General features: G+C 47.9%; 1 protein-coding gene across 1 annotated transcript in view; it reads right to left on the minus strand.

Moving 5' to 3' along the window:
- Positions 1–19,537, minus strand: part of LOC113960181 (transcription factor HIVEP3-like) — a 121,883-nt gene that overhangs the window by 72,560 nt on the left and 29,786 nt on the right. The window contains 1 exon segment of the mRNA XM_027669599.1: positions 1,954–2,018. The gene's annotated coding sequence lies outside the window, so the exon portion shown is untranslated.

Consider the following 19,537-nt stretch of genomic DNA (forward strand, 5'->3'; position numbering starts at 1 on the left):
GCCCCAAGGCTGCCAGAGCTCCAGGAGGGTTTGGACAACGCTCTGAGGGACAGGGTGGGATTGTTGGGGTATCTGTGCAGGGCCAGGAGTTGGGCTGGATAATATTTGTGTCCTTCCAACTCTGGAGACTCTGTGAGTTTACAATTCTCCACTCTTTTTGCTCTCCCTTTCCTTCCCACGTGCTCTGCTCTCTCAGTACAAGAGCAGAGCTCCAGCCTTGTGCCAGAGCTTTAAGGAACAAGTCCCATGGATTACATGGCACATGGTTTCCAGCTGCTCCCATTGCATGTCTGTGGCTGAATCCAAAGCACAGGCACTAAAACTGGGGATTCCAGCTCTTATTTCCATTCAAACATCATTTTTTTGGGTTTCACTTGAAATGCAGTGGAGCGAGCAGGACCAGGAACTGTTCCATCCCCAGGGTGGAAACGAAGGCTGCCACCCTGCTGGAAGGAATCAGGGACAGGATGCCTTCTGATTGTAATGGGACTAGAATTTTACCCCAAAGCCTGAGATAAAATGCTTAGAAAAATCCTCAGACAAATGTTCTTTTAGGAAGTCACAGCTGTTGGTGTTCTGAATTACCTTATTATGGTTGTAATGGATTCCTGCAAGCAGGCCCAGGCACACAGTCCTTCCCAGCTCTGATCCTCACCCAAGTCCTCCTAAAGGAGTTCTCCTAACCATTGCAAACCTTAGGCTGGTCCCTCTGCCTGGGACTATCATTTATGCAGCCATGCCCCCAAACAAGCTCTTTCCCATCAGATCTGGGATTTGAGACCCTGATAAATGGGAAGAGTCTGTGCCTGACTCCTGAGCTCCAGGTGGGAACAGCTCTGAAAACACATCAGGGCTTTCTCTACACTGTGTTGGCCTCCAGAATTCATTCCTGTCAAGTGACATGTGGAAAACTGCAGTGCTTGGCTTTCTCTCACTTGCCTTTTGTTTCCAGGACACTGAAACATCTCATTAATGGAGATCCTTAAATCTTGCTGGTGGCAAAATCCTCTTGTATGTGATACTCAAGCAAAGGGGGGGATTTTCTCTGCTGCCTGGTCCTGTCCCAGCCAGATCAGGATCCAGTGGGATTAGTGGGAAGCTATTACAGCTCTGCCTTTTCTGCACCATTCCAACCATAACAGCATTTTCCTCCACACACCAAATTTTAACCTGGTTTTAAGGCTTATGTGGTGCCTGGTGTGTTACTAGAAAATCCACCCTGTTTATTGCCCATGATAACTTTTAAGTCAAATTTTAGACAAATTTAACCAATGGCCAACATATTTGACACATGTTAAATACAATACGTATACGATTAAATATATGTTAAATATACTTTAAAATCTCACTTGTGCAGTGAACTCAGCACAGCACAAATTCTTGCTGAGGGACAGGTACAGCTCCTCCTTTACTGGCAGCCACTAAAATATCCTGCCCATGGAAAAAACACATTCAGCATTTACCCCTTTTTAATTTAAATCAATCTGGAGAGACACAGCTGTGGGAAAACAGATCCCTTCTGTCAGGAGCTCACAGTTTCCTTACAAAAAACCTGCAAGTCCATGTCTAAAAGCAGATGAGGTGCTGGGCCAAGCACAGGGTGTAGGGTTTGCTGCTACCTGGGGGTCATGGTCTTTGCAACCAGATCCCAAATTAGCTTTGAACAAAAGGGCAGTGCCCATAAATAAAGTGACTGATGACTGAGAGGGATTTATAATGCAAAGAGCAGGCAGCAGCAGCAGATCTCCTCTAATTACCTCTTGTAACTCGACTCAGTACCATGAAAATGCTTTGGCAGCACCCACAAGGCAGAAGTTTCTCAAATATATTGAAGAAACAGCTAAGTAAAGTGGACAAACAGAAAAACAAGTCCTGTTCCCAGGTGGAATCCACTGCAAAGGGCAATGAACACAGCCAGGGTAAGGCAGGAGGGAAAAAACAGAGATTACTCACAGTGGACTTGGGAGTCTGGAATTTTGAGAGTCTCTCTCTTTTATTTGCCCACGGTTTAGTTCAGTCTGGAAAAGAAAGAGCACGTTGGAATCTGGTGTGTATGTTAAAAGGCCATCTCAGCAGTGAGCACACAGGACTTAGAGCAGGTGCCCTGATGGGGAGGATTGCCTGGTAACCAAAACAGCAACACAAACTCAGCCCCAACAGCTGGAGAGCCCTTGGGGACCTCCCTCAGCGTGTTTACCCTGAGGGTGACGTGCACGCTCCCAGAAAACACATCTCTGGGGGATGGTCCCCCTCGTGGATCAGCTATTCCTTCCCCTGGACCAGGGATCTCTCCTCCTGGACCAGGTGTCTGTCCTCCTGGACCAAGTATTCCCTCTCTCGGAGCAGGTATCCCTCCTCTTGGATGAGGTTTTATTCCTCCTGGAGCAGGTATTCCTTCCCCTGGACCAGGCACTCTTCCTCCTGGACCAGGTTTTTCTCCTGGACCAGGTGTCTCTCCTCCTGGACCATATTTTTCTCCTGGAGCAGATATCCCTCCTCCTGGACCAGGTTTTTCTCCTGGACCAGGTGTCTCTCCTCCTGGAGCCTGTTTTTCTCCTGGAGCAGTGTCCCTCCTCCTGGCCCAGGCTGCCAGGGCACCAGAGCCTGGCTGGTGTCAGCACAGGCAGCTGCAATGTGGACAAAGTAAAAGCTCCACACCCTGGCACAGCTTTCAGGTCTGCTCAGGGACTGGGCACCCAGATCAGCACCCAGGTGCCACAGCCCTTCCTCCAAAGCTCCTGCTTAGTCTCGAGTTTAACATTTAGAGCAGCTTCAGTTTTAAGTGAATCACTCATTTGCTCCACATTTACCTTCCACAAACCTCTTAAAAAGATGAACAACTAACTCACACCTCCTAACACAACCAACCAACACCTCCTAACACAACCAACCGACACCTCCCAACACCTCTCCTGTGAGGATGGGCTGGGAGAGCTGGGGGGGTTCCCCTGGAGAAGAGAAGGCTCCAGGGAGAGCTGAGAGCCCCTTGCAGAGCCTAAAGGGGCTCCAGGAGAGCTGGAGAGGGACTGGGGACAAGGGATGGAGGGACAGGACACAGGGAATGGCTTCCCACTGCCAGAGGGCAGAGTTAGATGGGATATCGGGAAGGAATTGTTGTGTGTGAGGGTGGGGAGGCCCTGGCCCAGGTTGCCCAGAGAAGCTGTGGCTGCCCCTGGATCCCTGGAAGTGTCCAAGGCCAGGTTGGATGGGGCTTGGAGCAACCTGGGCTAGTGGAAGGTGTCCCTGCCCATGGCAGGGGGTGGAATGGGATGGGCTTTAAGGTCCCTCCCAACTCAAACCACTCTGTGATTCACATGTTTGACTCCAACACGTGCAACATCTGCTGAGCTGCTGCGGCCTTGCTGGGGGGGGGAGACAATCCATTGCTAAATTCAAGTGACCTGGGTTCAATTCCCACTTTGGTTACACATTTCCTGTGTGAAACTGGGCAAGTCACCTCATTTACGGTCTGTGTGAGTCCCTGTTGCTAAAAAGGGGACACTTCCTCCTTCCCCAGATGTGATGTGAGTCATCCATGAATGTCTGTGGGGCCCACGGATACCACGGAAAGGGAGAGACCCACGGAGATAAACAGGGATCCATCTAACTAGGAACAGATGGGAAGACATCCAGGAGACTTTCTCTGCTCATTAAAAAGTCTGGGATAGAATGATTGAATGCTGAGCTTATTCACTTTTACTTGGAGCCTATGTGGTTTCAGCAGCTTTCTTCTCACCCTTCCAGCAAAGGGCCCCCCGAGGAAATCAGATGAACAAACCCAGCCCTGCCCTCGGCCAGCAAGGCTCGAGGAAAGGGTTAATGAATGGATTTCATAACTTCAAAGAGGTTTTCCAGAAAAGCCCTTGAGTCAGAACAAGGAAATTATTGCAAAATCTGCATATTTTAGAGCTAAATATTCCCAGCAATATCCTCATCAAAACTGGAAGGGGAAGCAAAGCAGTGAGCCCTGTGCAGGCTGAGGAGCAGCAGCAGCAGAAAGGCACCACCAGAGCTCCCTCCATCCTGCTCCCACTCCCAAACCACAGGACACAAGGCAGTGTCAGCCTGCCTTGGAACTCAAAACTCAGTTTTTCCCCATGCAGGCAGACCCAGCTCTCACACAGCCTCCCCTGTGCTCCTGGGCCAGCTCATGGCTGCTGCATTTCCACCAGTCAGCCCAACCAGGATTTGAATCCAAGCTCCTCTAGACAGGCAGGGCACGCCAACACACTCACATGTTCCACAGGGGTTGTCATAGAATAAATATAGAATATATTTATATAATACATATAAAATATATATTATATATATATAATAAACATACAATAATTTATTATATCTTATATAATAAATATAAAAATATATTTAATACATATATAGTTATATATAATTAATCATATAAAATACATATTATATATTAATATATATTATATATATTTATTATATATTTATTTAACAAGTAATAAATATATTATATTTACATATTTTATTGATATATAACAAATCTGTTATGTATAATTAGATTATATAAATATTATAATAGAATATATATAATAAATATAATAAATTAAATCCATAATAAATATGTATTTATAATAAAACGAATCCTGTTTTCTTGTAAACAAAACTCCAGAAAACCACTTTCTTTAGCAATGTCTAAGATGACCCTCAAGAACTATTCAACCCCTTGTGACTGTGAGGAGGGATTCTGAGCATCACCACCACATCTCCATGGGTTTGTAGGAATCCCTGCTGCTGCCCCTTCTCACACATTCAGCAGTGCAAGAAAGCAATTCTTTAATATTTTAAAACCACACCTGCACAATGATTCTCTCAAAATTCATCTGGACTGAACACTCCAGACCTGCCAAAGCCAGAGTGGGAAGGCAGCTCTTGGGGAGCTGGTGACCTCATCCCAGGTAATGTGCCTTGCAGGCAGCCCAGGCAGGAATTGCCTTTCCCTGTGTTCCCCTGCAGAGACTTTGGTTAAACCCATGTGTTGAGAAACCTTCCTAAATGTTTCCACAGAGTTTAAAACCACAGGAGTGAAAAAAAGAAGGGACAACTCCAGTTCAGCTGGAGTTTCTGATTCCTGCTCAAGCTCCTGATTGCAGGGTGAGGCAGTGGGGAAGGAGGGGCCAGGCAGTACCACAGGCCTGCTCTCAGGCTTTGGAAAGCTCAGCTGAAAAAGGCTCCCCTTGACCCTCCCCCGACTTAGTGCTGAGCTCTTCCTCAAGGAAAGTCTTGCCTTTCCTCCGTGGATGCACACACAGCCCATGGATGCACACATCATTCCAGGGATGTACACATCATTCCAGGGATGCACACACAGCCCAGGGATGCACAAACCATCCCATGGGTACACACATCACTCCATGGATGCACACACAACCCATGGATGCACACACAGCTCAGGGATGCACACACAGCCTATGGATGCACACACACAGCCCATGGATGCACACATGGATGCACACACAGTCCATGGATGTACACATGGATGCACGCATGGATGCACACACATCACTCCATGGATGCACACACAGCCCATGGATGCACACACAGCTCAGGGATGCACACACAGTCCATGGATGCACACACAGCTCAGAGATGCACACACAGCCCATGGATGCACACACAGCCCATGGATGTACACATGGATGCACACACAGCCCATGGATGCACACATGGATGCACACACCATGTCTGGACACTCTCCCTGTGGTTTATTTTGGCTGCCCTCTAGCCATTCCCTTCTCCATCTGCCTTGTGCAAAAGCCAACCAGCCCATGGACAGACAGTGGAGGTAAAATGCAAAGCCCAGGCAGACACAAGAATATATTTTTATAAAGATTATTTTTCTATGTGAGAAACAAATCTTGCTTCAAGATGAAGGGCAGAGAGCACTCCCAAGGGCCAGACACTCAGATGGAGTGAGCTCCTTCCGTGTCACTGGTCCCCAGGGTCAGGAATTTGATCCTGGCTCCTTTCATTTACTGGTGTCAGAGTTGCCCCAGGTACTGTGAAGTTGGAGGGTGAGGATGTGTCTGAATAAGTCACTGCCCTGAAGAACCCACTGCTCCTGCTGGCTGTGAGCTCAGGGAGTGGCCTGGAGCAGAGGGAAGGGCACTGGGGAAGCTGAACAAAGACAGATGAACCACAACGGGGGTCAGGCTGCCAAAATGTTAAAAACAGATAATAGGGCAACTTTCTGACAGCAAGGCTGTCTCATCCTGGGGCTGCAGGCTGAGGAGGTCTGTAAGCAGCTCTGGGGAGAGGATGGTCCCAGCCAGGTTGGTTTGCAGAGACAGCCCAGGTCATGGAGGGGACATTTTGCATGTGTGGGAGTCTGGCTCACCACACACAGCTCAACAAGCCCTATGCAAATACACCCCGTGAAGCCACTGCAGGCAGGGCCTCAGCTGCACCTGAGGAGCAAAATTCACAGCACGGTAACACAGCAGTGATTTTAGAGAAAAACAGACCTAAATCAACCACTGAGGTGGAAAAAGGTTTGTCCCAGCACTGTCCATATTTCACAGAATCCCAGAATATGCTGAGCTGGAAGGGACCCCAAGGCTCATGGAGTCCAACCCTCAGCCCTGCACAGGCCCAGCCCCAAGAGCCACCCCCTGTGCCCCAGAGGATCAGCCAAACCCTCCTGGAGCTCTGGCAGCCTTGGGGCTGTGCCCACTGCCCTGGGGAGCCTGGGCAGTGCCCAACCAGCCTCTGGGGGAAGAACCTTTGCCTGAGATCCAACCTGAGCCTGCCCTGACACAGCTCCAGCCATTCCCTGGCTGCTGTCCCTGCTCCCCCAGAGCAGAGCTCAGTCCCTGCCCCTCCTCTGCCCCTGCCCAGGAATTGGAACTGCACTGAGGTCTCCCCTCAGTCTCCTCTGCTCCAGCTGAACACACCAAGTGCCCTCAGTGTCCTCCCACGCCTTCAAATCAAGGCCCTTCCCCATCTCTTTGTCCTCTTTTGGACACTCTCTGATGGCTTCAGATCTATTCTTATATTGTGGTGCCTCAAACTGCCTCAATATCTCAGGTGAGGCCACAATGACACACAGCAAGTGCCAGGTCCTGGTTCCTGCTCAGACACCTGGACTGTGCTGTCCACAAGGGACCATTCTGGAACCTCCTCTCTCACGGAATCCAGGAGAACAGCTCATGGAGGGAGGGGTTACTCAGCAAATTAGATGGCCAGTTAATTACCACACAAACCAGCCCTGACTGACAGACAAGAGGTAGCAGTAGAAGTCAGGACTGTGCAATAACACCCTGCAGAGTGTTCTCCAGTGATTACAGACCCAGATTTTACCACTCTCAACTTAGACCCTGTTCCAGACTATGCAATTCCTGTACAGTTTTCATAGAAACACAGAAATATTAAGGTTGGAAAAGCCCTCCATGATCACGAAGTCCAACCTTCAACCCAATCTCACCATGTCACTACACCACATCATGCAGTGCCCCACCCACACTGCTTCTGAACACTCCCAGGGACGGTGACTCCACTGCTTCCCTGGGGAGCCTATTCCAGTGATTCATAAGGACACAAAGAAAGCTCTGCAATAAGGTTTCAACTGTGCCCTTTTCAGACTGGAGCTTGTAGGAACTTATTCAGCCCTCCCAGCTCTCCACAGTGGGGCAACACCAGGGGGGACCTTCTTGCATGGGGTTCAATATTGAATTAATATAATTTCCTTTCCAGTTTATTTTCCATTCCTGAGAGCAGCATTCCACTCAGGCTTCACTAAAGAAAATAAATGGGGAAAAAAACCCTAAAAGCTAACAATTGTCATGGGCTTGCTGGCTGTGACTGACTCACCCTCTGGTTTCCTGGCAGTTGGTCACTGCAGGAGTCAAAGCCATTCCTCAAGGGGCAAAATGAGGAATTTTGGTCTGGTTTGTAAATATGAGAAGAGGGGGCTACTTGTGGCTGTTGAAAAGTGACCAAAGGCCTGTTGAGGGGTTCAGGCACTTGAGCACTGTGTACCTGCCCATGGAGAACCCTCCTGCTGCCACGGCCCAGAGGAGTTTGCCCTGAGGATGTGCTGGTAGGACACAGATGGGTGGGTGACGTTGCAGCAGGTTTGTAGGGCTGAACAAAACCAAATGAGGAACGTAAAGACAAGAAAAACAATATAAAGAAACTCTTAACATGCAAATTCCATCTCTGCTCCTTGATAATTTTGCTCTGTGAGCTGTTACACAAATGGCTTTTTGTCTCGTTAACGATAAAGGAGAAGCAATTAAGAAAAATGCAAAACAACTTAAACAGAATAAAATTAAAACAGAAGACAAGATTATTGTATAATCTCCCTAAAATGGCAAAGGGATCTTTCAGGCTGATATCACAAAAAGCTTTCAGTTTGCTTTGAATCCAGAAGTGAGCAGCAGAAATGCTCCAGAATGTGTCTCTGTACAAACCACCTTCTCCATGGGGAGCAGAGGCCAGGGAGGGCTCTGAGCTGTGTTTGCATTTAACCCCGGCTGAATTGTAGCCCAAGCCCTCAGTAAGGCTTGGACTTCCCTCTCTTAGGCTTCCCTCTCTTCCTACTGGCACAGAACAACGAGACAATGAAGTACAGAACCATGGAATGGTTTGGGTTGGGAGGGACCTTAAAGCCCATCCAGTCCCACCCCCTGCCATGGGCAAGGACACCTCCCACTAGCCCAGGTTGCTCCAAGCCCCATCCAACCTGGCCTTGGACACTTCCAGAGATCCAGGGGCAGCCACAGCTTCTCTGGGCAACCTGGGCCAGGGCCTCCCCACCCTCACACACAACAATTCCTTCCCGATATCCCATCTAACTCTGCCCTCTGGCAGTGGGAAGCCATTCCCTGTGTCCTGTCCCTCCATCCCTTGTCCCCAGTCCCTCTCCAGCTCTCCTGGAGCCCCTTTAGGCCCTGCAAGGGGCTCTCAGCTCCCCCTGGAGCCTTCTCTTCTCCAGGTGAACCCCCCCGAGCTGTCCCAGGAGAGGTGTTGGGAGGTGTTAGTTGTGTTTGGAGGTTTATGGAAGGTAAGTGTGGAGCAACTGAATGATTTACTTAAACCTGAAGCTGCTCTAAATACAAAACACTGGCTAAACCCAAGCTTTGGAGGAAGGGCTACAGCACTGGAAGGGGCTCCAAGGTCTCCCCAGAACCTTCTCTTGTCCAGGCTGAGCAGCATCTGCTCTTGAATGCATTTGTGTGTATCTGCACACACATCAAACTATGCAACAACACCCAATGCTCAATCAACTCATTTCTTGTCGAAAACAGAAACAACTGCCAAGGTTTCCCTGGTTTTGGTTTCCATCCTTTCCCTGTCAGCCCATACTGACCAAAGGGATGGCTTTTTCTGCAGTCACTTCCTTTTTTTCCTGATGAATTTATTTGCAGAAGATCACACAGGAGTTTCAGTTTTCTGCCCTGCAGACACACATTAGGTCTGAAAAACGGGGCATTCCCTAATCCCCACAACCATAAGCTGCCCCCAGTGCCCTGTGCCCACCCAGAGCTGGCAAACAGGAGCCCTGTCTGACCCCTGGGGACAATCCTTGGGATTTCCCTCCTCCCCCATCCTCATCCTCAGCACACACACTGGGTTCTGCAGCCCACTGCTGTTGGCAGATGCTCTGAGAGCTGCTCCAGAGGACTCAGAGCAGGAACCTGCAGAGCTGGAAGCAGGAGCAGCCAAGGCTCCAACACTGGCAGATGCAGCATCTCCCCCCCTGGATGGCACAGAGGGATCTTGGCCAGAGCTCCCCCCCTGGGTGGCAGGTTCATTTCTGGGATGTATCCCTGGCAGCCCAGCTCTGGGGTTGATGTGCTTTGGCAAGCCCAGGCACAGTCACTGAGGTGGTTTTTTTCCTTGTAATGTTTTCTGGTTTATACTTTAAAAAGAAATAAATCTTGAAATATCTACAGGGTTTTGTCATTTCCCTCTCTGAGAAAACAAAGTGAATTTACAGGGTTTTAGCAAACCCTTGGGATGTGCCAAGGGCTGCATCCTCCCAGAGTTTAAATGCCAGGCACTGGTGGAGGTGAGAGGCGTTGGAAAGGCAGCCAGGAAAATGCAGAGTATCACCTCTGACATGTCCAACACTGACACAAGCCAAGAGAAGAGGGGCCACAACCTCCAGAGCTCCCTGTGGAGGTGACCCATGGGCTGCTCCCCACTTCAACCCCCCAGAGCCAGCACAACTGCACACACTCAGAAGGAAGTTTCCACAGAAAACATGGAAAGCTTTGCCCTCTCAGTTTGCTCATCTTTTTCTCCTCCCTCAAGCAAAGAAAAGAAGGATCAAGGCTGATAAAGGGCTGAGTCATAACCTGGAGCCAGGATCTGGAGAAGAGGTGGCTCCAGGGAGACCTCAGAGCACCTTCCAGGGCCTAAAGGGGGCTCCTAAAAAAGAGGGAGACTTTTTACAGGCAGAGAGTGATAGGACAAGGGGGAATGGTTTTAAACTAAAAGGAAGGATTTAAGTTGGGTATTGGGAAGGAATTGTTCCCTGCGAGGGTGGGGAGGCCCTGGCACAGGTTGCCCAGAGAAGCTGTGGCTGCCCCTGGAATACCTGGAAGTGTCCAAGGCCAGGCTGGAGCAACCTGGGCTATGGAAGGTGTCCCTGCCCATGGCAGGGGGTGGGATGAGATCCAAGGTCTCTTCCAACCCAAATCATTCTGTGATTCTGTAATTCCATGATCCTGTGCCCCAAGTTTTGCACTCCAGGGTCTTGCTGTGACATTCCTCACTCTGAGAGCAGCTCCATCAGAGCAGACCCATGCCATGGCACCCGGAGGCTCCTTCCCTGTTCCTCAGGGGAGTTACTCCGGGTGGAACTGCGCTTTATACTCCGGGTGGAACTGCAGTTCACCCAGAGGCTGAGCCACAGGAAAACACCTTTTTTCTCTCCATACAGCAAAAAACAAGCTTTTATTTTCCCCCTCTCTTCCTCAGACCACTGCAGGGGGGTGATCCCTGCTCCTGAGGAGAGGCTGCCCCACCCCAGGCCACGGCCTCCCCAGACCCCACTGACCACACCAGGGCCTGGAAGATGTGGATTCTTTGCTGGGAAGTCTGGAGGGAATTCCAGCTGCCCTCCCCACCAGGAGCAGCCACAGCAGTGCCCCCAGGCTGGGGGAAGTTTGGGGTTGGAACCTGAGGCCTGACCATCAAAGATGCCAGAAGGTCTTCTGGGCAAGCACAGCCTGCAAGTCCCACACTGCTGGACAGGAGCTTTTCCTTTCCTGGCTGCCCTGAAGCACCATCCAAGGCTGCTGAATGTTCTCACCCAGCTGCCCTCTCTCCATGCACAGTATTCCAGCACTGGAAGTGTTGTCTTGAGTTAACCAAGTTCCTAAAAGCTCTAATATCCAGTAAGATACTGTAGAAATACAAATACATTATTAATTCCCTGAATTAGGATGGTGCAAAAGCAGGATGCAGGTGGGGGGATTAGTGAGAATGAAAGAAAAATAAAGAAAAATAAATAAGAATAATATAAAAATAAATAAAGATAAATCTAAAAAAATAAAAAGCAAAAAATAAAAAAATTTTAAAAAAATTAAAAAAAAGGAAAAAAAAAAAGAAATCAGATTTCCCACTTCCTGGACACAGCATCAACACCCAATGTTGTATTAGGCCAGTCTGTATCTTATTTAACTGAACACAAAGTGGAGATGCTGAAAGATTTAAGTGACAGTGAAAAAAAAACCCCTGTAATCTCAGTGGAAATAATTCTACAAGGAAGTTTCCCCCAGTGATTTAGGCCCAAAGGCAATAAGGTTTTTTCCTCTCCTCAATGAAAAGAAAAGCCAGAAAGAGAAGAAAATGGCCCTTGTATTCCCGCAGGCAAAGCCAAAGTTTCTGATCCCATCTCCAGGCTGGAAATCTCCTGTTTAGAGACAGTTTTGACTCATTGGGAGCATATCCTGAAATTCATTATATTCTGTCACCCAACAGAAATGGTGAATAAAATAGAAACACGTATCAGACACAGAGAGTAAGTCCCTGCCTGTCCCCAGTGCCACCCTCAGCCTGAAAACCTGCCTGGAGAAAGACTGGGTTGTGTTTTCCTTATGTTTCAGGGGAATTGGGGGAAGAGTTGCTTTAATTACCACAACTTTGCTCAAGAGAAACATTTTCTCAGGCATTGCTGGAACATTGCTGGGCATTGGCAGTGCTGGCAGATCCACCAAGGAACACAGAACCACATCCAAGATGTATCCAAGACATGTCCAGGATGCAGATCCACCAAGGAACACAGAACCATGTCCAAGATGTCCCAGACATGTCCAGGATGCAGATCCACCAAAGAATACAGAACCAACTGCAGCTCAGGCCGTTCTTCCTTCCCACAACATGCCCCAATCTTCATTATAAATTATAATATATATAGATTTATATATATATATATATCTTGCAGTATCTGTGCTCACACACACATCCAGGTACATTTCTGTTCCAAATTCCAAGTCAAATTCCAATTCTTTGCAGACCTATGAAGGGTGTGAAGAGATGTCCAAGATGAAGAACCAGTTGCAAGAGATGGTGCAGCTCAAGCAATTTTTCCTTCCCACAACATGCCTCAACCCCACTATAAGGATAATATTTAGATATATATATTATATATGTACATATTTATATATATCTTGCAGTGATCTGTGCATACACAACCATGCACATTTCTGATCCCAAATTCCAAGCCAAATCCCAGTTCTTTGCAGACCCCTATGAGGGGTGTGAAGACAAGTCCAGGATGCAGATCCACCAAAGAACACAGAACCAGCTGCAGGAGATGGTGCAGCTCAGGCAATTCTTCCTTCCCACAACATGCCCCAATCCTCACTATAAAGGATTATATAGAGATATTTTTATAGAGAAATATATAAAAATTATGTTATATAGAAATATATAAAATTATGCTATAATTAAAAATTATACATATAAATTATTATTATTATATATAAAAATTCCAGCTCTTTGCAGACACCTACGAAGGGTGTGAAGACATTGGAAGTCCCTGGTGTTCCTCAGCCCAGCTCAGAGGGAAACCTCACGTTTTAGTGCTGCCAAGCCAAGTCACACAAAGCACCAATAATGTGAAATCAAGATATACATTTGTTTAACAGGAGAGGAAGAAAAAACATGACTGAGTTTGGAGGGAATGTTGTTGGCTTTGTAGGAAGAAAAGAATCAAGTCTGGGCAGTGTTTGCTTCCTTGTCATCACAGGCTCCACAAAACTCCCTTGTATGCACATACAAAAATCCACCTTGTGCCAGTGGAACGAGGCAGGATTTAACGAGAACCAGAATGTGTTTTGGGTAATTTCCAGGTGATTGGCCTCTTCTTAACAGATACTTCTTGTAGATGAATGCAAATATTTATGTAGGGACCCCACTGGCTGTGTGTCCACCTATTCTGTTTTTATCCCTCATAAACCTGTTCCTCAGGAATCCACGGCACCAGCACTGACTGGGGCAAGGAAAGAAAACCCAGAGCAGGATTTTCCACATCCTCACCACACCAGACAGGATCTCCTCAGCACCAGAGAGTCTCCACTCTTTTAATCCCATTGCATTAACACATCAATCAAAAACTCCCCATCCCTGACTCCTCCACAGGGAAGCAGCTCAACCAAATATTGGCTCCAGCATCTGCTGCTTCCAGTGGGCTGGGGTGGCTCTGCTGGACAGCTGAGGTGGCTTTGGATGGGGGTGGTTCTGCTGGACAGCTGAGGTGGTTTTGGATGGGGGTGGCTCTGCTGGACAGCTGAGGTGGCTTTGATGGGGGTGGCTCTGCTGGGGTGGCTTTGGGTGGGGAAGCTGCTCTGCACTTTGGTGGGACAAATCTCCTGAGAATGTAACACCGAGGCAGGAAAAACAACAATTATTTCTCAAAATGAGCCCCCAGAGACTCCTGGCTGTGCCTGAGATAGAGCAGACATTCCTGGGTTTAAAAGCTAATTTGACATTAGTTTAGTTGGTTAAAAACTTGGTGCTGATAACGTCAAGGTCGGGGGGGTTGATACCCCACAGGGGCCACTCATTTAAGAGTTGGACTCGATGATCCTTGTGGGTCCTTCCAGCTCAGAATACTCTGTGATTCTCTGAATTTCAAACTCAAGCAGCCTTGGTGTGATCCCTTCCTTGCTCTGAGTCTCCAGGTTGTCTCAGACAATGCCACTTCCATGTTTTCCTTCCCTTTATGTCTGCAAAGGTTTGAGAGCTCCAAACAGGAACACGCTTCAGGATGCAACCAGGAGGACAAAGCCCAAACATCCAACAACTGCAGGTCATGTGTGGAGTTGAAGTGAAGGATAACCAAAAGGATCAAGCCCAGAAGAGACCTCCAACTTCACCCTGTTCCCAGCAAACCCTGCAAAAAACATCTGAACTTCACAGCCTGGGAATGACTTTGGTGACCTTCATTTGGGGCCATCTGAAGACACCAAAGGAAGGGCTGATCAGTAACATTTCTTTTGCTACATCCAGTTGTTCAATTTTGTAAGGCAGTTGTGCAGTCATAGAGTCATGGAACCATGGAATGGTTTGGGTTGTGAGGGACCTTAAAGCCCATCATCCAGTGCCACCCCCTGCCATGGGCAGGGACACCTTCCACCAGCCCAGGTTGCTCCAAGCCCCATCCAACCTGGCCTTGGACACTTCCAGGGATGGGACAGCCACAGTATCCATGAGAAGCAACTGTTTTGATGATCTTTATTGACCCCTGAGACCTGCCTGGTGAAGGTCCCTGCACATGGAGCTGGGAAGTTGAGAGGGGACATTGAGAGTCACCAGCTTGGTCCAAAGCAGCTGGGAAGTTACACAACTCACCCCAAATCAAAGGGAAACTGCTCTCATGTACAGTCCAACCTTGTGGCAACATCTCAGCAGAAACTGGACATGCTGCTGTCACATCCAGAGACCGGATAAATCATCCAAACATATCAAAGCTGGGAGCAAAATGACATCTGAATGTAGAGCAGGAGAACAAGAGCACTCCAGTGGCACTTCAGGGACACAGAGCTCCACTTCCTGATCCTACCAGACTCATGGAATTTGTTTCTAAGAGCTTGTGGCTGAAGAATCAGCCAATTATGTGTCCATTTATTTTCATGACTCTAATGAAATAAAGTGTGAACTTCTGTTTAATTAAAAATGAGTTCAGGCTGGTGACCAGAGACACTTCTAAAATACCTTTTGGCACTTCACAACTGAGCTCATCAGGGCTTCGAGCTGGAATGGCTTTAAGGAAAGGATATGGAGGTCAAACATTAAAGATTTCAAGGCAAATAAATACTTTTTCAAGCCCGGCCCCACATCCCTAAAAAAGACAGTGGATATATCCATATGCACAGACAGCCAGGAAATCTGAGATCATATTCCTCCTGCTTAGCACAGGGCTCAATAAAAAGATAGGCTTCAAAACATTCATTTGGTGATTTTTTTAAAGAATTTCAATGTTTTTGTCAAGAAAAAATGGACAAAGATTTTCACTAACACATCCAACCTGACATATTTCTTTGAATGCAGGTTACCTTTTTCTAAGAAATTAAAATAACAGATCTTAAACCCGCAAAGAACCCGGAGCCAGAAATTACTCATGTGCCTCAGCTACTGATCCAAAAAGCCTCCTGCTTTGCAGAGCCTCAAAAGGAAAAATGTTTAAAAAAACCTCCCTAAGATGAAATCACTGATTGAACAGCTAAAGAGATCACAAAAAAAAAAAAATAAAATCATTATTTTAATGCAAGCAAGAAATTCTTCAGTCGAGATCACAACTGAACTTTAGATTAAGAGGCTACTTCAAAATAAATAAACAAACTAAATAAAAGCACTTAAAACCATGAGGTTTTGGACGGACAGACGGGTGGATCCTCAGCCAGTGTCCATCCCTCCCCCTGACTGTGCCAGAGAAATAACATGAGAAGTTTTTGACAGTCCTGACACTCCAATTTTTGTCCAGATGCCTTGGTTAGTTCCAGGAATCCTCACATTTGAGTTCACAATGGGCTGTTCTGCTGTATCCCAGAACACCAACTATCTGTTTTTTCAAACAGCATCTACCAAGCACAGCCCTGAACGTTCAACCAGCGACTCCTTCTTTACAGGTCTACTGAAAACCAGCCCAAAGTACCTCCACCTTAACACAGACACACCTCAGTAATTCACAGAGAGCTGCTTTGGGGTCCAGGGACACACAACTGCCTGTTAAATGCACCCTGCACAGCAGCAAGGCTTGGAACCAGACCCATGTCTTTACCTTCCCCTCGATGTGCAAAACAATGTTTGGAGATGAGGCAAGTCTGGAATTGCCTCCAGCCTCTTTGGGAAAGGTTAAAAAAATCCAAAAACAAACCAACAAAAAAATAATCTCTCCAGGGGCCAGCATTCCTGCTTTGTGCCTGAGCGTTAGCAGGCAAAAATAAAGAACAGCTACAGGCCCTGACAGGCACAGAGCACACCTTGGGGTGCCGGGGGAGCTCTGGTTTGGGGAGCTGCCTGTGCAGACACTGCCTTCAGGCACCATATACAGAGGGTGTCTTCTGTCTGCTGAGCAGCACCAGGACAGTTCTGTCACTCCAAGGATGAAATAGGGGGGAACAGGCTCCAAAAAGGTGCTGGTGGAGGTTCCTGAACAGGCGTCTCCGTCACTGCTGGTTACGGAGGCGACTGGGAGAGCTCTTGTTCAGGCAGAGCAGCACAGGCAGGGTTGGAGGAAGAGTTCGTGTCTTTAAATAGACCAATTGACACAGTAAAAACACCCAGAGCAGCTTTCAGCCCCACCAGCCCCGTGGCAGCTCAACAACACTGGGACTTTTGCAGGAGCAAGTCCTTAAAAGCAACGAGGAGCTCTCAGGGTGGGAAAATGGGCTGCAGGAGGAGAAAAGTCCCCTGTGGCACAGTGGGAGAGGGCAGGGAACTACTGGATCTCCTCCTGTCACTGCTGCTCTGCAAGATCAGCCCTCCTCTGTGCAGGTTTGCTCTGTGCAGCCCGAGGCTCTGGGTGTGTGGGGTGTGCCCAGAGCAGAGCAGGATGTGGTCCCACACTGACTTACCACCAGCACCCCGAGGGCTCGGAAGCCCTGCAGAAAAATGCAGCTTGGAGGTTGTTAGATTTCCCCAGAACTCCACCATCACCTCGGTGTCTGGCCACGAGCCACCCCGGAGTTCCCCTGCTCCCCTCGCAGGCACCAGCAGCTCATGGAGCTCCCACCGCATCCCCCGGGGCTGCCCCCGCCAGCCGGGCTGTGGACAGAAGGTGGTGCTGCAAGAATGGTGCAGGCACAGCACCAGCCTGCCCTGAGCTGGGGTGGAAGATGCTGAATCATCCCTCGGGCTGCACAAAGCCCCAAAGCCTTCCAGACCCGCTCACCCCAAAACCACAGAATCACAGAGTCACTGCAAGGGACCCACAAGAATCATCAACCCTCAGCCCTGCACAGGGGTCAAGAGTGACAAGAGTCACCCCCTGTGCCCCAGAGGATCAGCCAAACCCTCCTGGAGCTCTGGCAGCCTTGGGGCTGTGCCCACTGCCCTGGGGAGCCTGGGCAGTGCCCAACCAGCCTCTGGGGGAAGAACCTTTGCCTGAGATCCAACCTGAGCCTGCCCTGACACAGCTCCAGCCATTCCCTGGCTGCTGTCACTGGTCCCCCCAGAGCAGAGCTCAGTCCCTGCCCCTCCTCTGCCCCTGCCCAGGCAGTTGTAGAAACCAGGAGGGACCACGGCTGAAGGAGCCCAAGCAAATTGCCCATCTGGGCAGGAACCTCATCTGAACAGGAAATCACAAACTTGGTTTTCTGCTTTGCAGAAATTTCCTCTTTGAGCCTTTTGTGTTCATTCCTGAACAACGGGGCTGTGGGGAAGGAGAGCTGCAAATATGACCCTGCTGTGGTGCACAGAGAGGATGCTTGGGCAGATAAGAAGCACTCTGAGCTCACACCCAAAATGAGAGAAACATCCAGCATGAGCAACCTGGGCTAGTGGAAGGTGTCCCTGCCTATGGCAAGGGGTGGAATGAGCTGATCTTTAAGGTCCCTTCCAGCCTAAAAATTTCTATGCTTCTATATTACCTTTATTTTTAAAGTTTGGGATTTTTTGGCCCTTTTTGGTATTTACTCCTCCTAAAAGGAGACCCCGTTCCTTCCCTCAGTAAAAGGAAGCAGCATTCTTACAACCAAACCCGGGGTTTAAGGGAAGGGGCTCAGAAATGAAAAAAAATAATCATCCAAAAAAGGGGGAAATTCAAAAATGTTGAATTACACATCTATGGACAATATATTGCCCAAGAGTTTGTTTGTTTGCCCAGCAGACCCCTGTACAGCTCACAAACCTAGTGCTGAGACCTGCAGGGGCTCCAGGGGCTGTTCTCTGATGCCAAGTCCCAACAGCAATGAACTGGTGTGAGGTTAGTCCAGGTTTAGTCTTGGGAATCCCTGTTCTTAGTCCCAGACTGAGCAGCAAACAACATCAATGCTCATATTTGTGGGGCACTGCAGAGAGAGAATTTCAGGACAATCATTGTGATCTAGTGAAGGCCCTTGATTTTCTCTGGAATAAGCATTTCCAGGAAGATGAAAAGATTGTTCAAAAGGTGAGGCCACCACCTCCCGTGATCTTCAGAGATTGTCCAATGTTAAAACCAGAACCAGCACTGCAAAGCCTGACCTGCTAAACGGGGGCTGCAGAACCCCTCAGGCATTTCTGCATCAAGCTCATTACTCGTCCTTAAGCTTCAATTTCTCTTACAAAAATAGAAAACAATCTTGATTTAAAGACTCCAAACAGTGGCAGAAGCAGCAATTCTCAGTTCAGATGTTCTGGTGATGGATTTCTCTGCTCAGATTCTGTTCCTTTTTTTCTAGGCTTTTTTTGTTCAGCTCCACTGCCCAAACCCTGCACTTAGAAAACTAAATACCAGGTATTTTATGTTGTTGTTTTTGCTCTTCGAGGAGAAATACCCTGACTATCACAAACCAAGAACAGAATTTTGTGGGCCCTTCCTAAAACCACCCAGAGATGTTGTAATTCCCTACAATTACTTCTTGAGATCTATTTGGGGTAAGAGCAACATATTTTACATTTTAGACCTTACACAAACCAAAACATGGAGAATTCTTGGAAGCAGAATTCTCCAATCAGCCTTCTATACATCTTACATAAACTTTCTAGCTGCAACTGGGTTTGTGGTCTGCACAGGCCAACTGTGACACTGGGCAATGGTTTTTGAGGAGCAGCAATGGGCAGAAACCAGAAATCATCATCATTTTCTCTGGTCATGGAGAGCCTACCGTGCTGAAGGTCAAAGAAAAAAAAAATTTCTATTCTTTGTGAACTAGTTGACATTCCAGTACCACATCTGGCTGTCTGCCAAAGGCAAAATTTTTTATTTGTTTAATATTATTTTTTTCTGTGGCACCAAGATTTTTTTAAACACTGCAAATGAAAGAAAAAAAAAAAGATTTTTTTTTTTTCCTTAGCAATTCTAGGGTTTAATAGAATCATGGAGCCATGGAATAACCTGAGCTGGAAGGAAGCCACAAGG

Source organism: Corapipo altera, unplaced genomic scaffold (genome assembly GCF_003945725.1).
Source record: "Corapipo altera isolate COAL_440 unplaced genomic scaffold, ASM394572v1 251, whole genome shotgun sequence".
NCBI classification, from domain to species: domain Eukaryota; kingdom Metazoa; phylum Chordata; class Aves; order Passeriformes; family Pipridae; genus Corapipo; species Corapipo altera.